The sequence below is a fragment of the Neolamprologus brichardi genome, chromosome 6, assembly GCF_056152115.1.
Source record: "Neolamprologus brichardi isolate AB-2024 chromosome 6, ASM5615211v1, whole genome shotgun sequence".
NCBI classification, from domain to species: domain Eukaryota; kingdom Metazoa; phylum Chordata; class Actinopteri; order Cichliformes; family Cichlidae; genus Neolamprologus; species Neolamprologus brichardi.
Window position 1 is genome coordinate 4,628,490 of NC_142109.1, and position 22,913 is coordinate 4,651,402.

Below are 22,913 nucleotides of genomic sequence, written 5' to 3' on the forward strand. Positions count from 1 at the left end.
TTTTGCAAATTTGCATTATAATATTTATTTTCGTTTTTCCTGCAATATATAAAAATTGGTGTATTTCAAAAATAAAACTATGAAGACACTCAAAATAAATTTCCTGTGGTGGGAAACTATTTTGTGCAACTTCTTTGTATTTACAGTTTTGAGGGTTAAGCCTCTTAAATTTCTCTAACTAGAAATATATTTAAAAAAAACAAAAACAATTTTAATTTTTTTTGTAGTTTATTGCACTTTTTTGCAACTTATGTAATTACTATGCACTTAATGCATACATATTATTAAAATCTGGGCTATAATGGTTGTATTGATGTATAGCAACTTGAAATGCTCCCAAAAATGGCTCCACAGCATGTAAAAATATAATATAAGCTCTGGCAGACTTGGTTCTATGGTAGGTCTTAAAGGGTTAATGTTCTTGTACTGTTTTCAAATAAATACAGTGTAAGGCTCACAACCTATCTGAATTGTAACTCGCTCTCAACCATGGCAATCAAAAAGAGCATATTAATGCCTTAAAAAGTGTTCAGACTTATGCAGCTGGTGATTGAGAGTCATATTATAACCTCCATTTCTGCTCTGTTTACATGTGTTTCCTTCTCAGGAGTACCAACATGTACATGTAGCTTGGCTTGACTGCTGGTGATCTGCACAGACAGACTGACCTCAAACATCTTTTATGAGTGGCTGATTGATTGGTTTGCCCTTTGTGGTCAATCTGGCATCCCATTTTTTTTGTGATAGTGTAAGGGCAGCTGGTTGTGGTGACAGCTTGACTGGACATCTCTATAGTGGATATGCTGCATGTGATGCAAATTCAGGCTTGATTTTATGCAGCGAAAGCCTGCTAAGCATTCTCAGCAATTCACAGGTGGCAAGTGAATATTTCCACTGTGGCCATATTGACAAGATTAAGCACCTTAGTCAACTTTTTCCAAACAGACTTCCCGATGTGATGTTTGTGTTAAAATGATAATCTCGTTTTTGTTTGCAGCGCCTAGTTTGTCATTGATTTGTGTGTTAGAAAAAGACGAGGTCAGCACCGGCTTTGTATGTCTGTTCGTGTCTCAGTCGGGGCATAAATTGCACCCACCTCCTGATTAACACAGTCAGCTTGCATGAGGCTGTCAGGTTGGAGGAATTTCAGTGGAGTGTGAAAGGGTTAGAGCGGCGCAGTGCTGGTAGTGACAAAAACTGTGGGTTTCGGCTGAGTGGCGGTCATCGGAGTGTCATCCATACACCCACTCAGAGCAGGAGATTGGACGGTAGGAGCGGGGGGAAAGAGGATGTGGGGATTTTTCTTAAAGAAACGACACCAAGACTTGATGAAGAGGGAATGGGAGCAAAAGAAAAAAAATCGTTACCGTGAGGAAAACAAGTCATGAGGCTGTGGAGAGGAGGAGGAAGAAAAGCCGCTTCTCTCAAGAACAGATGAAAGAGAAGGAGAGATTGTGGGGAGCAGTGGGGAGGAGAAGAAGCATCTCGTGTCCTTATTAAAGAGATATAATTTGGCTTGCAGTGGGAAAAACAGAGAGAGAAAAAAGGGTGAGAGTGTATGGTTGCCAGGGACAACAGCCTAATGGAATCATACAGTCATGCGCTCACCCTCCACCCCACTGCCCTGCCTTTGTGGATCTGCTTTTGATCCTCCTTCACCTTTAAAACCACTTCTCATCCTCCTCACAGCATCTCTTGTTATCTCTCACTGCTCTCATTCTGCCTTCTTACGTGCATTTACATTCAAGCTCAAACCATGTCTGTTCATTAATGCATGTTATTCTTCCTCTGCATTACCTTTTATGGTCCAAGTTAGTGCTGTGTGATACTGCAGATTTTAGTATGGATTTCATACCAAGTGAACACAGGGCCAGTATTGCCAATACCATACCAGTACAGATGCTTTTAACATAAGGCAGCTTCTGTGTGTGTCATGGTGCATGAAATGACTCATCATCAATTAGCCAATTTCTGAACACATTTTAATGAACACTGAATCGCTGTAATTTTTACTTTCAACAATAATTAAACACACCTTTCAGCTTTTCATGAATCTAAATGCGCTTGTCTTTAAAGCACTTTGAGTCAACATTTGCTTTTTAGTGTGATATAGGCTATAAAAAACAGAAAAGTCCACAAAATGGTGCATGTTTGAAGTATATTTTCCCCAACAAATCGAATTTATTTAACACAGTTCAATGAGTTACATAATTAGAGGATACTATTGATCCTGTTCCACAAGTATCAATTCAATACTGATACCAGTAGTGTTAAAGACATTATTAATATTTGGATTGATCTGCCCACCTTTCATCCCGGTACCTCATTGCCTCAGCTAAATATTGAGCTTGCCAGCTTTTTGGGCTGTTATTTGACCTTTATTAACTCAAGCCAAATGTACTGTGCAGCATAATTCTGCCTTACTGCTGCACTTGTAGTTGTAGCTTCAGCTCTTTGACCATATTGATGTACTCAGGGAGTCATTGACAACAATACTATACAATACTACGGCATGAAAGCCTTTTCATTAGACCAACATACTTGGAAAAATGAAGTTGGATGATAAAAATATTACCCTCAGTCTATTCTGCACATCCATCTATGTGTACAGACAGACAATGTAGTTTATCATAATTGCGCTTGCACAAAATGTTCCTGTTCAGTGAAAGATTAATGTTCTCCAAACCTTATTAATATATAGAGCAGAGGATAAAATTAGGAAATACTATTTCCATTAAAATGTCGTATGAGTTCATGTCTGTTGACCATTCATAAAATACTGATCTTTTCCCATTTATTTTTTTTCCAAATGAATTGTCGGATAAATTGACTGAAAGAGAAAGAGAGTGTGTTTCATCAGTTGCACCTTACTGGGGTTGGATTGGGCCCCCTTATTGTTCAGAACTACAGACTACACTCAGTTTCTTGGGTTCTGGGTTGTTTTACCTCAACAACGGCCTTAATATTCACGTAGCACAGATTAAGCTAGGTGTTGGAAACATTTCTCAGAGCTTCTAGTCCATATTTGACATGGCAACATCACACAGTTGCTGCAGATTTGTGGGCTGCCCATCCTTGACGTGAATCTCTCATCCCACTGTATCCCAAAGGTGCTCTGTGGACTGAGTGACTGTGGAGGCCATTTTACTAAAATGAGCTCACTATCCTGATTAAGAAACCAATTTTAGATGACTCAAGACTACCATAACCTGGATAACTGGGAATTTTCACAAAAAAATGACTCTTCAATCTGCTTTTATTTGTGTTATTGTTTAAACTTTCCTGTCAAATAATATTATTTCCTTAAAGTTTGTCTAAAATAAAATGTCAATGCTGAATGACTGTAAAACCTTAGATTCAACCCTGACATTGTTTCTAATGTCTAATGACAAATTGTTTGACATTTCAGCTTCAGTAAATGGTAAAACACAATAACTATGGAAGGACAACATTAGGAAAAGTCATGGTTATGGGAAATTAAGTAAGCATAGTTTCTTCGGGGCAGCCTGGCAATGCTGTTGTTGGCACTCTCGCTACGAGCTCCAAGAAAAACTCAAGAAGGTCCTGGGCTCAAAGTGAGGGTCTTTCTTTGTGGAGTTTGCATGTTCTTCCCATGTCTGTGTGGGTTCTCTCCGGGTACTCTGGTTTCCTTCCACAGCCCAAAGACATGGAGTTACTGGAGTTAGGTTACCTGGTGATTCTAAATCGCCCAGATTGATGTGAATGCGAGTACAAATGGTTGTCTGTCCATGTTAGCGACCCGACTGGCGACCTGTCCAGGTTGTACCCCGCCTCTTGCCCTATGGCACAATGGTAGGGTGATAACCTTGAGTGCAGCTGGGCTGAGGGTTAAGGCGTCTGGCTAAAAATGCACGCTTACGGTTGTGAGGATCCTCAAACCTTAGCTCAAACATTACATCTGTAACTGAATAGAACATCGAGATTCATTTAATTAGCATGCTAGCAAAACTATGAAGAAGCAAGCCAAGCCATAATAATATTAATATATAATCACGTACCTAAATCTGAATGCAAACAGATAAACATTTCATATAAAATAATGTGGGTAATTGGGCTGAACGGATTCTTCTCTTGTACGGCCTCGCGCTGTGGTACCACATGAAAAAACACGAGCCTTCCACTCACATTATCCCAGTTAATGATCAGTTTTCAGAAGTTTAGATGCTACCACTCCGAGCCATGTAATGGCCAATTAGGAAGTCTCTAAATACAGAACCCCTGATTTGCTTTGATTCGATTCGCTGACAGCTAAAGAAATTATATATCAACCAGCAGGAACTGGGTTTTAGATCAGGAGGTACAAAGATATTGAATTCGAATGTTATTAGCACTTTCATTCCCTGATCGGTGAACTTTTCCAGCATTTGTTGCAGTTATTTTCTCATAATTTAACCTTTTTTTTGTTGCTCGTATTTGAAGTTACTGATCTTTGTAAATCATTTAATAGTGCATGGATAGGTCTTCATTTCAGGTACTTACCAGCCTGCCCTCACTTTTGAATTCTCTCAGTCTTCATTCTCTCTGAGACTCCATTTGAGTTTTTTCGCTCTTGTCCTTCACTGTCCATCTTCCCTTTCATCCGTCTGTGCTGCATCTCACCGTTTTTCTTCTTCTCCCTCTGTTCCTTGATGGATTGTGGCCCCCGAGCTGACTGTTGGGCACTGCGGCGGATCAAAACATAATTTTCACCCATTTATTCTAGCCTGAATCCACACTCTCTTTCTCTCCCATCCTGTGCTGGAGTTCAGAAAAAAAACTGGCCTATTTTTCCCATCATACACACTCTATCACCTTCCTCTCCTCCCGCTTATTAAACACCTCGTTTTAATTTGCCTTCTATTTTGTTACACTTTCTCAAATCTAGGCCCTATGAAGCTATATTTGCTACGTTGTTTCTAATTTCCACACTAAATTAAAGTGCATGAAACCTGTGTTTCTCTTTTAGAATTTGGCCTCGATCACACACAAGATTTATGATTTTCCCCCGTTTTTGTCGTCTGTCGTCGGTTTATATTCCTGCTTCTGCCACTCCCACTTTGTCAAGGCCACCATCTTCTTGAGGTTACAGGCAGCAGTCTCCTGTTTCTGACATTTAACGTATTATTCCCTCTATCTGCCAAGCCGATCCTCCCTCTTACCCCTTCCTTTCTTCTCTCTCTTTTCTCTGTCACACACATGCACCCACCTCCTGACCCTGCCTCTTCTAACCTTTACATAAAGCCAGAGGATTTGCACGCAGCTGGAAAAAAAAAGATATTCAGCTTCGTTCCCTCCTGAAAACACTTAATATCTCCGATGCTGCTGTGGTCCCACCCCTTTAACACCAGATGAGTTGGCGCCGACCTGCATCAGTGTGCTCTGACATTTATGTGGGCCAAGTACCTTTTTTTTCATTCCCCAGCAGATGCATTTTTGTGTGTGGTGTGTTTGTACGGCACAGGATGGTGGTTAATCCTATTCTTTTTTTTGTGTCACTCCATGCAAGCTTGGATTCGTGACACAATCGCCCAAAGTGCGACATAAGACATAAGCATTACATACTGAAGATCGGGAAGAATATAAGTAATATTTATTGTAAAAGTAGACGTGTCTGGGCCATTTCCTTTTCAGTAAGTGCCTGAAAAGGAAAAAGCTCCTTGAACTTGTAGGAATTCCTGAGCCATCACTGGTCAACAGATCAGTGGGCTTCCTTTTGCTTAACAAGTCATTCATTTAACCCAAATGGGATGTAAAACAGCGTCATCCTGGCAACTGTAACTCATATGACTTGTAACAGCTTTACAGTGCACCACCAAATGACGATGGATGGCAAAAACAGATATCAAATCAGAAATTAGCTTTGAATTTGGAGAGCAGTCATAATATTATTTGCATAATTTGTTGTAATGTTCCACATTTGTATATGTTGCTTTAAAAGGCTTCATTGTTTTAACTCCTAGCATAATAGAATAGAATAGAATAGAATAGAATAATCCTTTAATTGTCCCACAAGGGGAAATTTGGTTGTAACAGCAGCCAAAAAGACAAATATACAAACAAACAGTACACAGGACACAGAACAGAAACATACACAATTTTTCTTACATATTTACATTAAGGACAATGGTTACTATAAACAGAGAGTACTGTATAGTTATTAAATTAAATAAAAATAATTACAGGTAAGAGGCAAACCAGGTTGTAATGCGAATCGGTTAATTAACTTATTGCAGTTACAGCATTGATGTAAACATCTATGTTTGTTGGGAGCAGTTCTGATTGTACATAAGCACTGGTTGCTAATAATAATTCCTTGATTTATGAACATGCTTTATTATTTAGGTTTACACTGGACTGTGTTTGAAGACAACATTGTAATCTGTAGTGAAAGTAGGGGGCAGGTGGAAGTGAGTCTTAAAAGGTGGAGGCATGCCCTGGAGAGAAGAGGAATGAAAATCATTGGAGGCGAGAAAGAATCCATGTCTGTGAATGAGATGGAGATGGGGGAAGATGCCGAAGTTTCAGTGAGTAGAGGCAGTGAAGATAGGTAGAGATGGAATACCGGGGTAAACTATCCAAAGTAACAGACAATGCACAATGTGTAAAGAAAAGAGTGCAGGCAGGGTGGAGCGGGTGGGGACGAGTATCAAGGGTGATTTTTCACAGATGATAGCAGCACCAAGGGGTGGTTTACAAGATGATAGTGAGACCTGCTATGATGTATGGTAGACTAGCAAAGAGATATCAGGCAGAGCTGATGATGTGAAGATTTCCAGAGGGACTGACCAGGTGGTGCTGGAAACAAGTTTATCACAGGCAGACCTCTGGCCACGCAGTTTGTAGACAAAGTTAGAGAGGCGAGGTTGTTCAGAGCAGGGACTGTGGATGTATCGGAAAAAGGATGTTGAGGATAGAAAGTGAGTCCGTTTGCTTATGCAAATATATGTTCATTCATTCATTGTCTTTGTTCCAGCAGAAATACACAAAGAAAGTGGCTTTTGACGTACGGTCAGTTACACTGGTGCAGTTTTGGGGCATTGCAATCAACAGTGTCACTTAAATTAGATGTCTGCTGTTGGGTCTGCGCTTCCACAGGCACCGTTGGTTTAGAAACTTATTCCTCATGAAGAAAGCAAGACAATCAGCGATTGATCTATTTTACTTGAGCAAGGGAGGCCCCGGTCGGTGTCTCAGAAAAGCACTCTGGATCCAACCACAGACGACCTCGGCTCTGGCCTCCACTTGCCCCCTTTTATTGAAAACAGTTACAATACACACAAGCACCTCCCATTGTAAAAACCCCCCTATGGTTACAAAAGATAAGGCACTATGTGTGTACGTGTAAGCACGTGTATGCATGTGCGAGAATGTGTGTGTGTGTGTAGACGTGTGTGTGTGTGTGTGTGTGTGTGTGTGAGTGTGTATGTTTGTGTTTGTGGTACATTTGTGTGACCTCCTGCCCACAAAAGGATCATAAAAGCAGGACGTTTACTAAGCAACAAACAGAACCTTCAGATGGGATGTGCCTATAATAAAACACTTCAGCCTCCCCCACCAACAAACTGGCTGGAGAGGTGGTCAGAGACAAAGGACAGTCTTTGATCTGCTGCTTGAACTACGACTTACAAATTTAAGAAACACAATGACTATATTAAACAATTTGACTCCAATATCTGCTTTCTTCTTTTGACAGTTTATTCTGTTATTTCAACACCCCAATAAACCAGTATCAACGTACATTTCTATCCCCAGGGATTCAATCTACATGAACGCGAATAATTATTTGATCCCCTCCTGAATTTGTATGTTTGCTCACAAAGGAATGAGCAGTCTCTGATTTGTTATGGTAGTTTTGTTTTTAAAGGATCATAATTATTTCCCCCACTGTACCTACGTGTACCTTCATAGAAAAGTTATGGATATGTTCCTGTGCATCAAAATGTGCATATTTGTGTTGTAGAATTAAGGAGGAAATATCAGGAGACAAATAACGAATGAAAATTAGGTAAAACTGAATTCTATACGCTACTCACCTCATATCATAGACATATATTTGAACCTTGCTAAGGTCTTTGAAGTTGGCTATATGTGTGAAAGATGAAAGTTTGAATACTCAGTAAGAGTAAGATGCTGTACATTCCACACTTATAATTAGACTTGATTTAGTTATAATCTGGTATGGAATTTACTAATAAACATCAGAACAAAAATGTTCAATCGGGAAAAAAGGGCTCTTGGTATGTGCACCTAATCAAGTCATTCTGGTTAATTAAAGGTTTGCATTGATTTGATCTCTATCTATGGCTGCCTCTGTCCCTTGATGTTCGTCTGACTTGAAAGTAATTTTCACTTTTATTAACACAGCCTTGCTCCTCTTTTCTCGTTCTCATTTAACAGTCAAAGCTCTACTTCTGAGATCCCTTGCCCCGGCTAGCGGAGAAAGAACCATTTCCTGGAACAACACCTGTTTCCCCGTCATCCAGCTGGGCCACAGAGAGTTTTCCACAAACAAGTGAACAAGCTGAAATCCATCCATCAGTAGAAAGGACAGTTTTTGAGGAGCTCATTGGCATTTAGACCTGAGGAGAGACACTCCACGCAACCGACAGTGTCCTCAAGTGGGAAGGACTTCTCTACCCACTGCTCTTTGGAGCTACTACAGTAGAGGTGAGTGAGTCAGTTCAAATTGCCCTCCCTTATATGAAAACCCCTTACACTGTAGTGTAGAACAACTGTCATTTTAACTCCTATTCAGTTCTAGTGAGGCATGGAGTTTCTAATAAGTCCAGTGCTTTGGGCTGGGTTTGACGGGGCAGCCAGGCTTAGCTGAAGGCTCACCCACTGAAGCACTTTCCAGCAAGAGCACTTGACAGTACCCAGTGGTGTTTGACTGTGAAAAGCAACCATATGTGAAGGATTTTTTATTTTAGTTTTTTTAGATAGAAAATGGTAAGACATTTCTAGCCAAACTAGCTTGGCCGGCGAAGCAGAATGTCTGTTGCCATAGCAGCAGGTGCTAATCCATATGCATGGCTGGAATGAAATTTTTTGGGAAGGTGTGCTGAGGGCAACAGCTGTGCAAGACTTCCCTGGCTTAATACGTTTCCTGAATCTGTCATTTGGGTGGAAGTGGATGTGTGGCTTTTACTCAGACTCAAGTTGAAGTTTTGAGCTGTCATACTGCACGATGATGAAATCTGCTGCCATTTACGAGACAAATACCGAAATGCTGTGTATACAGTTGAATTCTTGTGGTTTTGGCTGAGCATCCTCTGTGCTGGCTATGATGTCCCACTTCTGGTAGCATGCTGAAGGTTCCAGAGCTGGAAGCGTTCTTCTTTAGACATTACTGGGTTAAAATCCGTCAGTGCAGACATCGGCTCTGTACTAGTTCTGCAAAGAGGAAAGTGGAAAACTGCTTTTTCTTATTAGTTCATAAGTTTGTCATTAGATAGCAGTGTCTTTAATTATTGCCACTGAATAGTTTGGATACACATACTGAAGTAATATATTAAAACAGGCTTGAATAATAACACTAATAACACAAAATTCTACCACGTTACATCTGAGAATTTCAACTTGTGCACTCCAAATTTTGCAAATCTTAACATCCACTTTGATAAAACACAGACTGTCTGGTTATTTGTTAACTCAGATTATCTGTATAGTAGTTTCTGCTGGTATTCATGATACCGTGAGCAGCCAGGCAGTCATTTTCTTTGCCCTTTCAAACAGCTCAGGCTTGGGAAAGAAGTTGATTTGAAAAATGTGCATATCTAACTTTACTTTACATAAAAAAAGACTATCCTGGCATGCTATGTATGTAAAGCGTGAATTTGCATTTTGAATTGCTCACTTTTAATTAAAATGATGAATGAATGAAGAGATTGGCAGCGGTGGAGTTCAGTCAGTGAATCCACACATAGTTATTCCAAGCGAACGCCTCCAGGGCTGAAAAATGAAGCCAGTGCACAAATGCCAAAACTGCAGCTCCTCGTGTGCACACTTAAGTGAAGCAAGTGAGTAAGGAAAGTTTATCAGTGGGACTGTTACAAAGTAACCCAGAATACGTTCTTGTTGGTGGCCATTTTGTTTATTAGTCGGATTGTTGCAATAACCAGTCTCACACACTTAAGACATTCATTTGAAAACGGTGGCTCGTTCTTGAGCTGCTTTCAGATTTGTACAATTTTGTACAGTTTCTGAGACGTGCATTTAGCTTTGAATGGGCACCTGGCCTGCTGCTTTGGTAGTGTAGTTGTAAAGCCTCTGCTCATTTTGTCCTCCTTTGTAGGCTGAAGGTTATGAGTTCAAGTGCAGCAAGGGATGCTTTTCAGACTCAAGCAGCATAGAGCTATGTGCTGCATGAAATGACATTACAGTAAAGTTATTGACTGTGTGTCACTACAGGGTGCAGCACTTCTCTCAAAGAGAGAAAAGAGGGGGTTTTCTCATGTCACGCCTCCCTAACGTTAGTATCATATGTGGGTTGGATCGTCACCATAGTCAGGCTGTCACGGTTTGTGGCACAATTACCGCTGGCTCATGTGGGACATGCAAGCCTGGACTGTTGTGAGTTGTTGGTTGGCTTAGTGGGTTAGTTCCTGCTCTGAAGCCTTTCAGAAGCTAAAGGTTCACAGTTCGACCACAGTTTGCAACAATTTTTTCACCATGCTCTCTTTCTTGTTATGAACTTACATAACAATTTGGGAAATGTTTGCCACTTTATTAGGCACAAATGTTTTCACCCTACACAAACAAGCTATTTATCTAGAACCTTTTACTCCCATTGACAGCGTGTAGCTAATTTGTAGCTAATCCCACTGCAGTTTCTCCCAGAATTGCAAATTCTAGTTAATAGTGCGAATCCCAGTATATGTTATTCACCTCTGCCTTTATTATTATTATTAGTGGGATTGTTGCAAAGCAGCGATGCCAGTATATATTATTTGTTTCACCACAGTCTGGCTGTTGCCCTCAGTGGTACACTTACCACTGCCTCATGTCTGTTTTGTCAGCGGGATGGTGCATGTCACCCCAATAGCATAGTGGGTGCATCCCTCATCTTGCACGATCTCTGGCACTTTATTAGGCATACCTGTTTTTGGTCTAAACAAACATGCTATTTATCTACAACTTTTTGCTCCCATTCACAGCGTGCCAAAGTTCAAGTCCACAAATAGCTATATTGCCACCACAATTTCTTGCAGTTTATATATTAACCCTTTTCACAGACATGCAGTCACAATGTGCTAAACACAGAAAGATTTTTTAAGAATAAGAACATTGAGTGCCATAATAACAATTAAAATCTACAATAAGGCACAATAAACAGGTAGTTTTAAAATATATAATTATTATTTAATAAAAAATCTCAACAAAAAGCCTGTTTAAACCAAACCCCCAGTTTTGCGTGACCTTACCTTTTTTTTAACCTCTGGCAGTTCACCACTTACCTTTCTACCATTTCAGGGTATTCATCGGACTTAAACGACTTGAATTGCAATAAATAACTTTTCAGAAACTGCTGATCTACTGGGATTTTCCCAAGCTACCATCTCAGAGAGCTGGCTGCAGAGTCCAAAAAAAGAAAAAATATCCAGGATGTGAGTTGCAGATCTCTGGGCAACTGTACCTGAACGGACAACATGTTGACTTTGACGCAGACGAGTTACAGCAGCAGAAGACCACATGGGGTGCTGCGCCTGTCTGCTAAGAACACAAAACTGAGGCAACACCAAAATTTTACAACGCAAAATCTAAGGACATAAGCATATGTAAATATTTAATACCTAGAAAAACTCAATGTTTCTTGACTGACATCGTCTCTCATTTTATCTAATAATAGCCTTTGATTGTGCTTGAAATTCTCTTCTTCACAGCTATTTAATGAAAGACTCCAACATCCAAGGCTCACCGAGATAAAAAAAAACCAAAGAAAAAAAAACCTTAAATTACAACCTTGGCAACACCACCTCTGGTATTACATATTTCACATTAGAGTGACACTAATACCCAGTAATCCTTCCTGGCCGTGTTCAACAACAGATCCGTTTTATATCTATGAACATCAAGTCTCATCAAAGCTGAAATATGTCAGCATCAGTGTAATAACAGCTTAATTCTGATCAGATATGCCTCTGAGCTCATCTGACTCAGGCTAATTATTTGTAATTTCAGATGTTCTTCCACACCAAACAGAAAACTATACCTATATTTATGTGAGCATTCTCTGGTCCTTTGATGCTGTTTTCCCAAAACGCACAATTTTGGCTCTGTGTTCACATAGTAAGATGGCTGACTTCTAATAAGTCTGTCCTCAGTTATGTTGTTCTTTACAGAGCTTTATTCACCATTTAATTCTCATGAAATGCTAAACTTAACCAACCCTAGTGCAAACTTGAGCGTAAAGATTACTTAATGCAGTCTCTAAACAGCTGCATTTATTTTGGAGAAAGGCAAAACTGATTTTTTTAAAAAAAATATGAATAGTTTTCAACATTTGAGAATGATTAGATTCATTGTTAGAGATTACAAAGACTTAATAGAAGTATGTAATAAAAGCTAAACTTTTGACTGTGTAGGGTTAGAGTTCAGGTTGAGGTCATCGCTCATGAGGAATGATACTTTAATGGGTCAATTTTTTGACAGCATTGCTGATATTGAAATTAGCTATTAACTACTAGCTTTCTTAGTGTATCACTGAGACGCCATCAATGATTTTTTTATTAATTCTTAGAATTCTGGCCCTTTGACCCAATTCGTGTGAGTTTTAATACAGTCAAGAGGATAATTCAGCCTGAGCTGCTTAAAAACTCAGACATGTAGGTGTCACTAAATTCTTTCCTGCTTCCTTTTATTTTTACAAAAGGTTCGAATATGTTGGCTGAACCTTTCACACAGTTTTAGCATCAAGAAACATTCAGAGCCTTTTTCCCGTTATTGGTTTCTCTGTTGTGCTCTGCGCAACTGAAATCATAGCACATTTTTCAGCTAACAACTGTAATGAAGCTGGTGGTAGCGCCTGTCACTTAGAAGCATGAATCTTTTTTATGGTTTTGAACTGCTGCATAATTTGGTTCTTGCAACCTACATAAAATTTCCATTGCATTTTCATGAGACTATTATTGCGCTTTTTTGTCATTTTCTGCAAAATAAAAAATGTATACATGGCTTAAGGCCAATATTCAGTGAGTCATTAACATGGATGCGAGGAATTTATGTAAAATGCAGCTCGTGTAAGCAATAAATTCATTTCGACTGCAGGGATTTTAAAAAATAAAAACAACCAAATGGTTCCTCTTAGAAAAAAAGTTAACTCGTGTTTGTTTGTGATCTGCCTGATCTCTTTTGCATTCACCATGTTGTGTGATCCTGATGTGACTTGATTGAATAGTTTATCCTCCAAGAGCCAGAGGTTAGTTTACTCAGTGTTCACCTTGAGCAGTATACAGCACGTCACCAATTATCTAACTGGGCATGTTTGTGCGCACCTGTGTGTCTGTGTTTGTGTGTGTGTGCGAGTGCATATTGACTGTGGGCTAACTGATAGATATTTCTGTCAGGGGGAGTGCATGAGTGGCTGCATGTGGCATGTGTGTGCGTGCAGGAGTCGGAATATGTGCGTGTTCTTGGAGAAGGCTTGCTCATGAATTCTCACAGTATGTGTGCACGCATATGGAAATGTGCGTTACTATGTGGCGTGGGCAGAAATACTGCGTTGTCGCTGTGTGATCGATCAGCATGAGATTGTGTGCGCTGTGTGTGCGTACTATGATTATGGTGCAGCTCTGTAAAAGAAACATAACGTGTAACTGCATGTATTTCTGTGTGTTTGCGTGAAGTCAAGATCACCTCTCAAAGCCTTGCTGTTCACTTCACATCTTCCTGATCACCATGGTGATAGCTCACTCTGTCAGCACAACTGTATTTGGGGAGAAATAACTGGAGTTTGCTGATAAGAATGTCTGTGTGTGTATGTGTGTGTTGTGTGCATTATTAAAATCCTTGACAAGCCTTTTCCACCTTCTCGCTGTTTTAATCTGCTGCTTTGTGTCTGATTTTGTCTTTTTTTTTTCATTTCTCTTTGTCTGCATCTTTACTTTTGCTTCTTTTTAAGAAAATCCAGCACATTCTCACCTCGGTGTGACAGATACTGCTTTTTTTCGTCAAATACCGCTGACATCATAGTTATAAGTACACGGCGCCCCTGGTGCCGTTACCTTGATGCACTAGAAAGATAGCTGTTATGTTTTAAAGGGGCATGAAGTCTGCATTAGCAGGTTTGGAGTCTTGGTGTTTCTCGAGGTCGCAGATTTCTCAGTCAGGAGATGGCTGTTTGTATGGAATATTACTTGCTTTCTCGTCACCTGCTGATTAGCTTAGTTTTTATTTTATCTTATTACTTGCCCTTCTCCTCACCAGTTAGCTTTAGGAAGCAAAAGTACTTGGAATTGAAATGTAATGTTTCACAACATTATAATCGCTTTCACAGTGAAATGTACACTGAAATATTACAGTCAATTTAAGTCAATTTCAAGGTACAAGTTACTTTATATTGCATTCAAATGACCCCATGTGAGCAAGTGCTTTGGCTACAGTGGGAAGAAACAGGAAAACAGGAGTACAGTGAAGTCATCATCATGTTCAGGGAAAAGGGACAGGGATAGTTTAGTAGGTAGAGTGCGGGCCCCATGATCGGAAGGTTGAGGGTTCGAATCCACTGAATGGCTACCCTGAGGTACCCCTGAGCAAGGTACTGTCCCTACACACTGCTCCCCAGTGGCTGCCCACTGCTTCACTGAGTGAATGGGTTAAATGCAGAGAGGATTTTTTTTTTTATTGGGGATCAATAAAGTATACATTATTATTACATTTATTAAAAAGGTTTGGGATGATTTGTGCTTCGTGACATGGATTGTTAGCCTGCTGGAGGCCATCAGAAGATGGGCATACTGTTGTCATAAGGGATGGACATGGTCAGCAACATTTCACAGGTACGCTTTACCGATTAAATGATGCTTGATTAATACTAAGGTATGTCAAGAAAATATACCCCCAGACCATCCCCCCATACACCAGCATAACCAGTGGGAACCATTGATAAAAGGCAGACTCCTGCTACAGCTGCTGCTGCCCATCAGCTTTGAGGTGTGGTGTGTTCTGCATTCAGACATGCTCTTCTGTACACCTTGCTTGTAACGAGCTATATCAGCTCCGAGCAGTCTGGCCATTCTCCTCTGATGTCTGGCATCAGCAAGTCGTTTTCTCCTAGAGAACCGCCGCTCACTGGATATGTTCTCATTTTTGGACCGTTCTCTGTAAACCCTGGAGAGGCTGAGTGGGAAGATCCGAATCGATCAACAGTGAAATATTCAGACCAGCCTGTCTCGCACCAACAATCACATTCATAATCCTTTAAATCACATTTATTCTCCATTCTGATGCTTGGTTTGAATTTCAAGAGGTCATTTTGACCGTTTTTTCCCCTACAGGTCTCAATTGCATTGGGTTTCCGACAAGTGAAAGTTTAATAAGATGTTTGCAAATATTTGGCTGCATGTATCCAGCACTGGATATTTTCTCATACACACCTGCCATCATCATGCAGTTCTCTATGACGGCCAAAACACGTAGGAACTGCGGTACTTTCCCACAGCTTCATGTTGGCATCCTTGTGAGTGCTTTACAATCTAACCACTGTTAAACAATCAGAAAATAACCCTTTGTTATTCTGGTTCACAGATTTATTGTTATTAATGCTGCTGCTTCTCTTTATTCATTGTGAGAGACAGCTTGCTAGCATTCTCTCACCATCTCCATCTCTGACACGAGATCTCTCTGGACCTCATCAGTGATGCAGTACCCACAATACCCACCCATAGCCACAAAAAACAAAAACCAAAAAGTCCTGCACTGGCTTATCGATCTATTTATGACTTTAATTTTTGATCTTCTTCCTGTTTGTTCTTTTATTTCTTCCCCCCCCCTCATTTCTTTTAAATAATTAGTGCATGTTATTGTTTTCCTCTCTACATCAAGGAGTTTTTCATGTACCTACTCCAGATAAGGTCCTTTATTCTCCCCTGAAAACAACCCTAAAAGAGGCCGCACAGTGAAGTCATCCACACAGATGAAGGTGGCTCTCAACACTGTATGGGAACAGCTAGTGGCTTTAAAAAAACATCAGAATTTGGCACTCCAGGAATGAAAATGGGCTCAGAGTACAACTGAAAGTCACGTTCATATGAACAAGTCTTTAAATGCGACTGTTTGCCTTAACTTGAACGATGGCTTTAACGTCCTTTGGGCGATATAACATCAGTGAAGGATGGCTGCGAGTTGATAACTAATATATCTTTAAGTTGAATGAAACTCTTGAAGAACTTTGGGAAATGCATCTTCAGTTCACTGATAGATTAACAACTCAGCTAATTTGACTGAGAAATCAATCAAACCAGTGAAGGATTGCATCCAACTAATTGGAATGCACTCAAAACAACTTAAGGAGCTGGGACGTAAGCTTGAAATAATTGCTATACTCGTGCTTCCCCCTTTTCGATCTCTTTGTAATCTTTTTCTTTACACGTGTATCTGCGTGTCTCTTGGTTAGACTGCTGCATTCATCATCGACTGCTCCTAATGTTGATGATATATCACTTTATGCGTATCTCCCTTTGCAGTTCTTGAAGTCATGCTTAATGAGAGGAGGTGCTAAATGTTTAAACTATTTTCGTGCGTGCGCTTGCTTTAAAAGTCAGGATTGATTAAATGTGGTCCAGGCTTTGACTAGGCAGGCTCAACAATAAGCCCTCAGGAGGTTGTGCTAATCCGATTCATCACCTCTTCATTCCTCAGCCCATCCAGTTTCTCCCCACTCTTCTCTTCCATGCTGCCAGTCTGAAAAGTGCCAGGTCCGACCATTGCTCAAACATGGGGTGAAGCTGTGGAAGGTTTCCAAACCCTCCCCACACCCCTTTCCCACACACACACACACACACACTTGTCACGGGCCAAATTTCATCAGGAGGCTCTTCTCGCTTGGCTAACTCACTCTCACTGCTGCCCTGCTTCACCTGGGATGTTCCCTTTTCCCTCCGGCCCCTTGCGGTGAGGCCCAGGTGGAGCTGGGGGGGCTTTCCTAGATCAGCCACCCTATAGTCAACCCACACATCCTGGGTACCTTCCTGCCATGTGGCGCGCCTGTTGAAAGAGAGGTAAGGCAGTACAGAGGAAGGGGGAGCCGTGTGCATTAGCCATGCTAATCTCGTTAGTGCGGCCATGATTGAATCCTGTAGGAATCTGCCACTGCTGCCAAGAGACACGCAGAAGCTTGTTTATTATTAAAGGGTTTGCTCTGTTGTAGGGAATGGAGAGGCTGGGGAAGGAAAGACAACAGATAAAAAGGGGAAGAAGGAGAAAGACAGAGAGACTAACGAAATAATGTAAGATGCACAATGATATGTTGGAAGAGAATCAGATTTAACCCCTTAACACCAAGTGTATCATATTGGAGTTTTTGAGTCTTCTACATCATTATGTGATTCTCAACACTCTTTATATTGTAAGGCAGAGAGCCTACAATAATACAGTAAAAAACTGACCACCTATGAGCAAGCACTTGGCAAGAGTGGGAAGGAAAAACTCCCTATGGGGCGACCGTGGCTCAGGGGGTTGGGAAGCGTATCTGCAACCGGAAGGTCGCCGGTTCGACTTGGGTACTTGTGTACTTGGGCAAGACACTTTACCCTACCGCCTACTGGTGAGGGGCCAATGGCGCGATATGGCAGCCTCGCTTCTGTCAGTCTGCCCCAGGGCAGCTGTGGCTACAACTGTAGCTTTCTCTCCACCAGTGTGTGAATGTGAGAGTGAATGAATAGTGGCATTGTAAAGCGCTTTGGGTGCCTTGAAAAGCGCTATATAAAATCCAATCCATTTTAAAAGGAATGAACCTCCAGCAGACCCAGGCTCAGGGAGCAGCAGCCATTTAATGTGACCAGTTGGGGTGAATGGAGGGAGGCAGGAGAAAATACACACTGTGAAAGAAAGCCAGAGATGAATAATAACTAATGATTAAATGCAGAGATGTCTATAAACACACAGAGAGTAAAAACAGGAGGGTGTCTGTTTTCTAAATTTAAACTGGGAGCTGGTTCCACAGAAGAGGGGCCTGGAGATGAACCTTCTGTCTCTTATTTTGCTTTAAAGTAAACCCCCAGAGAGAGAGCTCTGTTTGGGTGACAAAGAAAAAAAACACTAAGGGTGTTTTCACATATATATTTCATTTATTCTGGTCCGTTCACAATCTGGGCTCTGTGGTTTGGTTTCTTTTCACACAGAGAAAAATCAAAGTGAACTCCAAGTGAACCAAAAATAAGTCGCTACAAACCACGTGAGAATGTTCAGCCAGACGTCTCTGCGGTGTGACACAGGAACAAGGTGCTGAGTTCTGGACTATAGGATACATTGAGAATTTACATTCATTTCACAGCTAGTTGGTAGCCAGTATAGACCTTTGCACATCTTGCTGCATCCCAGAATGCAAAGCACATGTTGCTACAGGAAGTTTTCTAACTCAAACTTGCAACTTTCACTGGGTAGTTGGTTCGAATCGAGGTCAGACCATGTTCACACGATGAATGACCAGCACTGGAGTTCATATGGAACCACACCAAGACCACCTCCTCTAAATGCTCCCAGTGTGGTTGTTTTGGTCCACACCTGAGTGCAATTACTGTGTTCACACCTGTGCAAGCAAACCTCACCAAAAGGGACAACACCTGAGTTCCAGTTTAAGCTGAATAAACACCTCAGTTGTGAAAACACCCTTAAAGAGAGCAATGGAAAGAAATGCTCACTGAAACAATATAAAACTCCAAATTAAAACAAACAGCCTTATCAGGACAGAAGGGAAGCGTGGCTGAATATGCTATGAGCTAGCCACAAGCACTGAAACCATGGCAGGAGAATATGAGACGGGGAAAAAAGCAATCTTCTGCTGCACTACATGGATGCAATGAAAATGCAGCACAAGCACACGCAGCATGTTGATGCTTACACTCGACAAGCACAAAGCTAAATATGAAAGACGGAAATAATCACTTGGCTTTATGTTACAAAGAAAAAATTTAAATTGACTGGTGAGAGGAGAGGCCAAATGTGAGATAAAGTTGATTAAAAATGGATTTATTTTACTTTTGGCATTTTATCTTGCTCCCTGATCTTTTTATTCTTTTCTCCTGTCACATAATGACTGCTCTACCGTATTAGTGTCCCTTGAGGAACCGCACAAGGTCTTTTTTTAAGCCTCGATAGGCACCTTCCATGTAAACATATACCTGTCAAACAAAGGCTTAACCTCCCACTTGTTCACATCCAGCCCATCCTCCCTTAGATGTTGTAGTCCTTAAAAACAACCTTCTCTTTTCCCTCCCTTTTGCCAGTGAACATTGTCTTTTCTTTCTCTTTCTTCTTCTTCTTTTTTTTGCAGCTGTCCATGACTATTTTTCTCTCAGTGCTGTCATGTCTCTTCTTCACCCTCTTTCTCTATCTCCCAGTCCCCCCCCCCCCCCCCCCCCCCCACACACACACACACACACACACACACACATCTCCACTGCCTCTCCCAGAGGAGTAACATTTTGTTTTTGCTGCTGCTCCAGTAACTTCCACCCCTTGAGTTTTGGAATCATTGTCTAAACAGACTGTTGTTTTATTGTCTATGGTTCGTTGGTGTCTGGGACCCCGACAGCTTTACTTACTGTTGCAGTGTTGTCTGAGAAATTTGTTTGCATATGTGTGTGTGTGTCAGAGAAAGTCAGTGAGTTGGCACTGTACTTGTTTCCTCTGTTTGTTATGATATTGCTCATTAAAGACCGAAAGTCAGAATCTGATGACAAGACCATTTAATGACTCTCTGGCAGCCTAAATTCTGCTTCCTCTTTTGTCCTGATTGTTTTCTGAGGTGATTTAAAGAGACTCACTTAAAGACTCACTCAGAATTTCTCTTCTGTGTAAAAGTTGTCAGGTCCATGCTGTTTAATGTACGTAAAGGCATTATCTAGTTGTAACACACATAGCTGGTATTTCATAGGAATTATAGTAGACACTATGTTACCACCATTGACATGTTAGCAGAAGTAAACAGTCTATATACACCATTGCTCAGTTTTCATGCAAATATTTAGTAAAGGAATGAGGTGCATGGGGATCTGAAAGCATATGAAATCTTGATATTTTGCTGGGGGAATAGGAAATGTTTTTTTTTAAGTTTATACAACAAACTTGAATGCATAATATTTGGTATGATAACCTTTATTTTTCAACATAGCCTGCCTCTCTCTTTAAGTAGTCTTCAGGAAAACTTCTCCAGGATTTTTGAAGGACATTCAGAGCTCTTCTTTGGATGCTGGCTAGCCTTTATTCCAGTCTTCATCAACATGATCCAACACTGCGTCAATAATGTTGTGGACCAGGCTCTGGGGAGGTCAATCCATAATTGATAATGTTCCACGGTGGGGAGTTTTTCTTGCTTTCTTTCTTATTTGACGTCCTTCTATTCCTGTGTTTTCCCCACAGATGTCTTACCCATGCAACTCCCCTCTTTCTTAAGCCTCTAGTACTTGCTTGCTCTCTGCCCTGGGCATGCCTGGCACAGTTTATTTGCTTAGCCGTGTTGTCTTGTCACAATCACCATCCAAATCGCTTTAATGCCAAAGACATGTGACACAAGCCAGGAATTTGCCCCGCTGGACTGGTGCAACACTGTTCAACAGACATCGCTTAGATTTTTCTGATTCCTCCTTCGTCACACTGCTCTTTTTCTTTTTCTTTCATTTCCATGGTCCTCGATCTCCCGACTTCTTAGCCTTACCACTTTACCTTGTCTCTTCTGATTTACTTCACTTTGTCACACAAATGACCTTTTGTTGTATCTCTGACTCTCTGTCTCATCCTTTTGGCATTGCTGTTTCATTTCCTCTCTATGGTTGTCTCCTGTGTCTCAAGAGTATTGTTGAATATCTTTCATTCTTTTTCTATAACTAGAACAAGTTTATCTGTCTTATATCTGGGCCACAGCCTTGCGATTATGTAACTGAAGGGGTTCCAACCTCCAGTCTTGTGAAGACTTCCCAGGTCTTCATTTCTTAAAAAAAAAAAAAAAAGAAATATAAGATAAGAAGTATGTTTCACCTTGCTTTCATTTTTTTCCGATTTATGAAGCTGGTTTTCATGTGGAGTTTGCTGTAGTCAGGTATATCCATAAATATATTAAAGAAATCTGGCATTGAAAAGTTCAACCTGACAGTTACTTTGGCGAGAATTGCACCAGTGGGTGTTCACCGCCAAAAAAGAGGAAATGAAAGGAGGAAATGTCAAAACAATCAATTATAGCATCTTTAAATAGTCTCACAAAATTATCAGAAAAAAGCTTCATGCACGTTTTTGAGCTGGGATGTGATTGTGCAGCCTTCAGGTCTTATGGATCGGCAGAGGGAGGCTTCCATAGATTAGGGCTGAATCTGGCGTATCCCACAGATGCTTAATTGGGGTAGACGTTGTGGTGTTTAAAGGCTGGGTCAATGAATCCGGCTCTTTGAAATGCTTTTTGTTTTTTTAAACAACTAAATGATTCATTCAAATATAAAAAAGGCGCCTAACGCAAGGGAACAACCAAGGGGTGCTGTATTTACACATAACAGAAAGACTTATTTTAACTTCTAGCTTTAGTCACTTTCTTACCAGCAGCTTGTCAAATGATTTGGTTCCACTACTAAGAGCAGAAACAGGATGTGAGAGATTCATCTGGCCTCAGGAACGCTGGCGGGTTTTGATTCAACATGCAAATACCATCTGGTGTCATGAACCGAAGTTCAGTACACAAGCTGGACCCAGAAGCAGAGACAATACGCACAGGAGTACGAAAAATAAATTTTATTTCAACTAAAGGTGCCCCGGAAGGGTCAAAGGAAAACACGCGAGAAACTAGAAAAATCAAAGGGACCGGGGGATGAGTTACGCAGGAACGCCGTAATCGGGACTGTGGGAAGCTGCAACAGAAAGAGGAAGAGAGTTACTGGGGAGCGGGGAAATAGCAGCATACGTGGGGGAGAGTATGAGTCTTACAGTCAAAGCGGGGCCGTGGAAGCCGGAGGGAGGGGTGAGGGTCTGCGGGGGAGCTCCAGGAAAGTAGAGGCGATCGGTACCGGAGGCGATCCAAACTCCAGACGGGCAGGTGGACAGGCAGGTGGCTCAAAAACACGCTGAGCTGTTACCTGAGCGCAAAGAAAAAGATTAGCGTTTGTTCAGGTAAATGAGGGTTTTCATAACCGCCTTCCCGTGGGTGTACGTTACCGCTGTGAGACGACTAACGGACTGGCGTGGAGCAGCTGGCTGGGCTGGATCAAATAGTCCACCTGATAATCGCCTGAGATGGGATGCAGGTGTGGAGTTAACAGCCACACCCGTGGGCGTGGGCATCCCATCAGCTCCTCGGACACCGGGCCGCGGACCATGACATCTGGAATGTGTTTGATCGGCAATTACTTCATTTTTTAGATTGACACTGATCCCAAACACACTGCCAATTCAGTAGAAGCATACCTGGACAGAAGACTGTTGGACATGGATTGGCCTCCCCAGAACCAGGACCTCATCATTATTGAAGCAGTGCTGGATCATGTTCACGCAGAACAGAACAAAAAAGCAGCCAACGTCTAAAGAAGAGCTTTCAATGTCATTGAAAAACCCGGAGGAACTATTAGTGAAACCTACTTAAAGAAATTACAAGTTTCTGTAAAAGAGTTGAGGCTGTGGTGATCTTACCAAATATTAACTTTCAAGCTCATTAGAATTTTACAAACTCTGTTTTTCCTTTTTATATTCCAGGTATGTTTGCACAAGTTTGAGTTAAG

At 41.1% G+C, this 22,913-nt stretch overlaps 1 long non-coding RNA gene across 1 annotated transcript in view; it reads left to right on the top strand.

Annotated features, from left to right (window-relative positions):
• LOC102799068 (uncharacterized) overlaps positions 1–22,913 on the top strand; it is a 277,982-nt gene that overhangs the window by 98,157 nt on the left and 156,912 nt on the right. The window contains exon 2 of the long non-coding RNA XR_437403.3: positions 8,398–8,667. This is a non-coding gene — a long non-coding RNA (uncharacterized LOC102799068). The remainder of the gene's footprint in view (positions 1–8,397; positions 8,668–22,913) is intronic.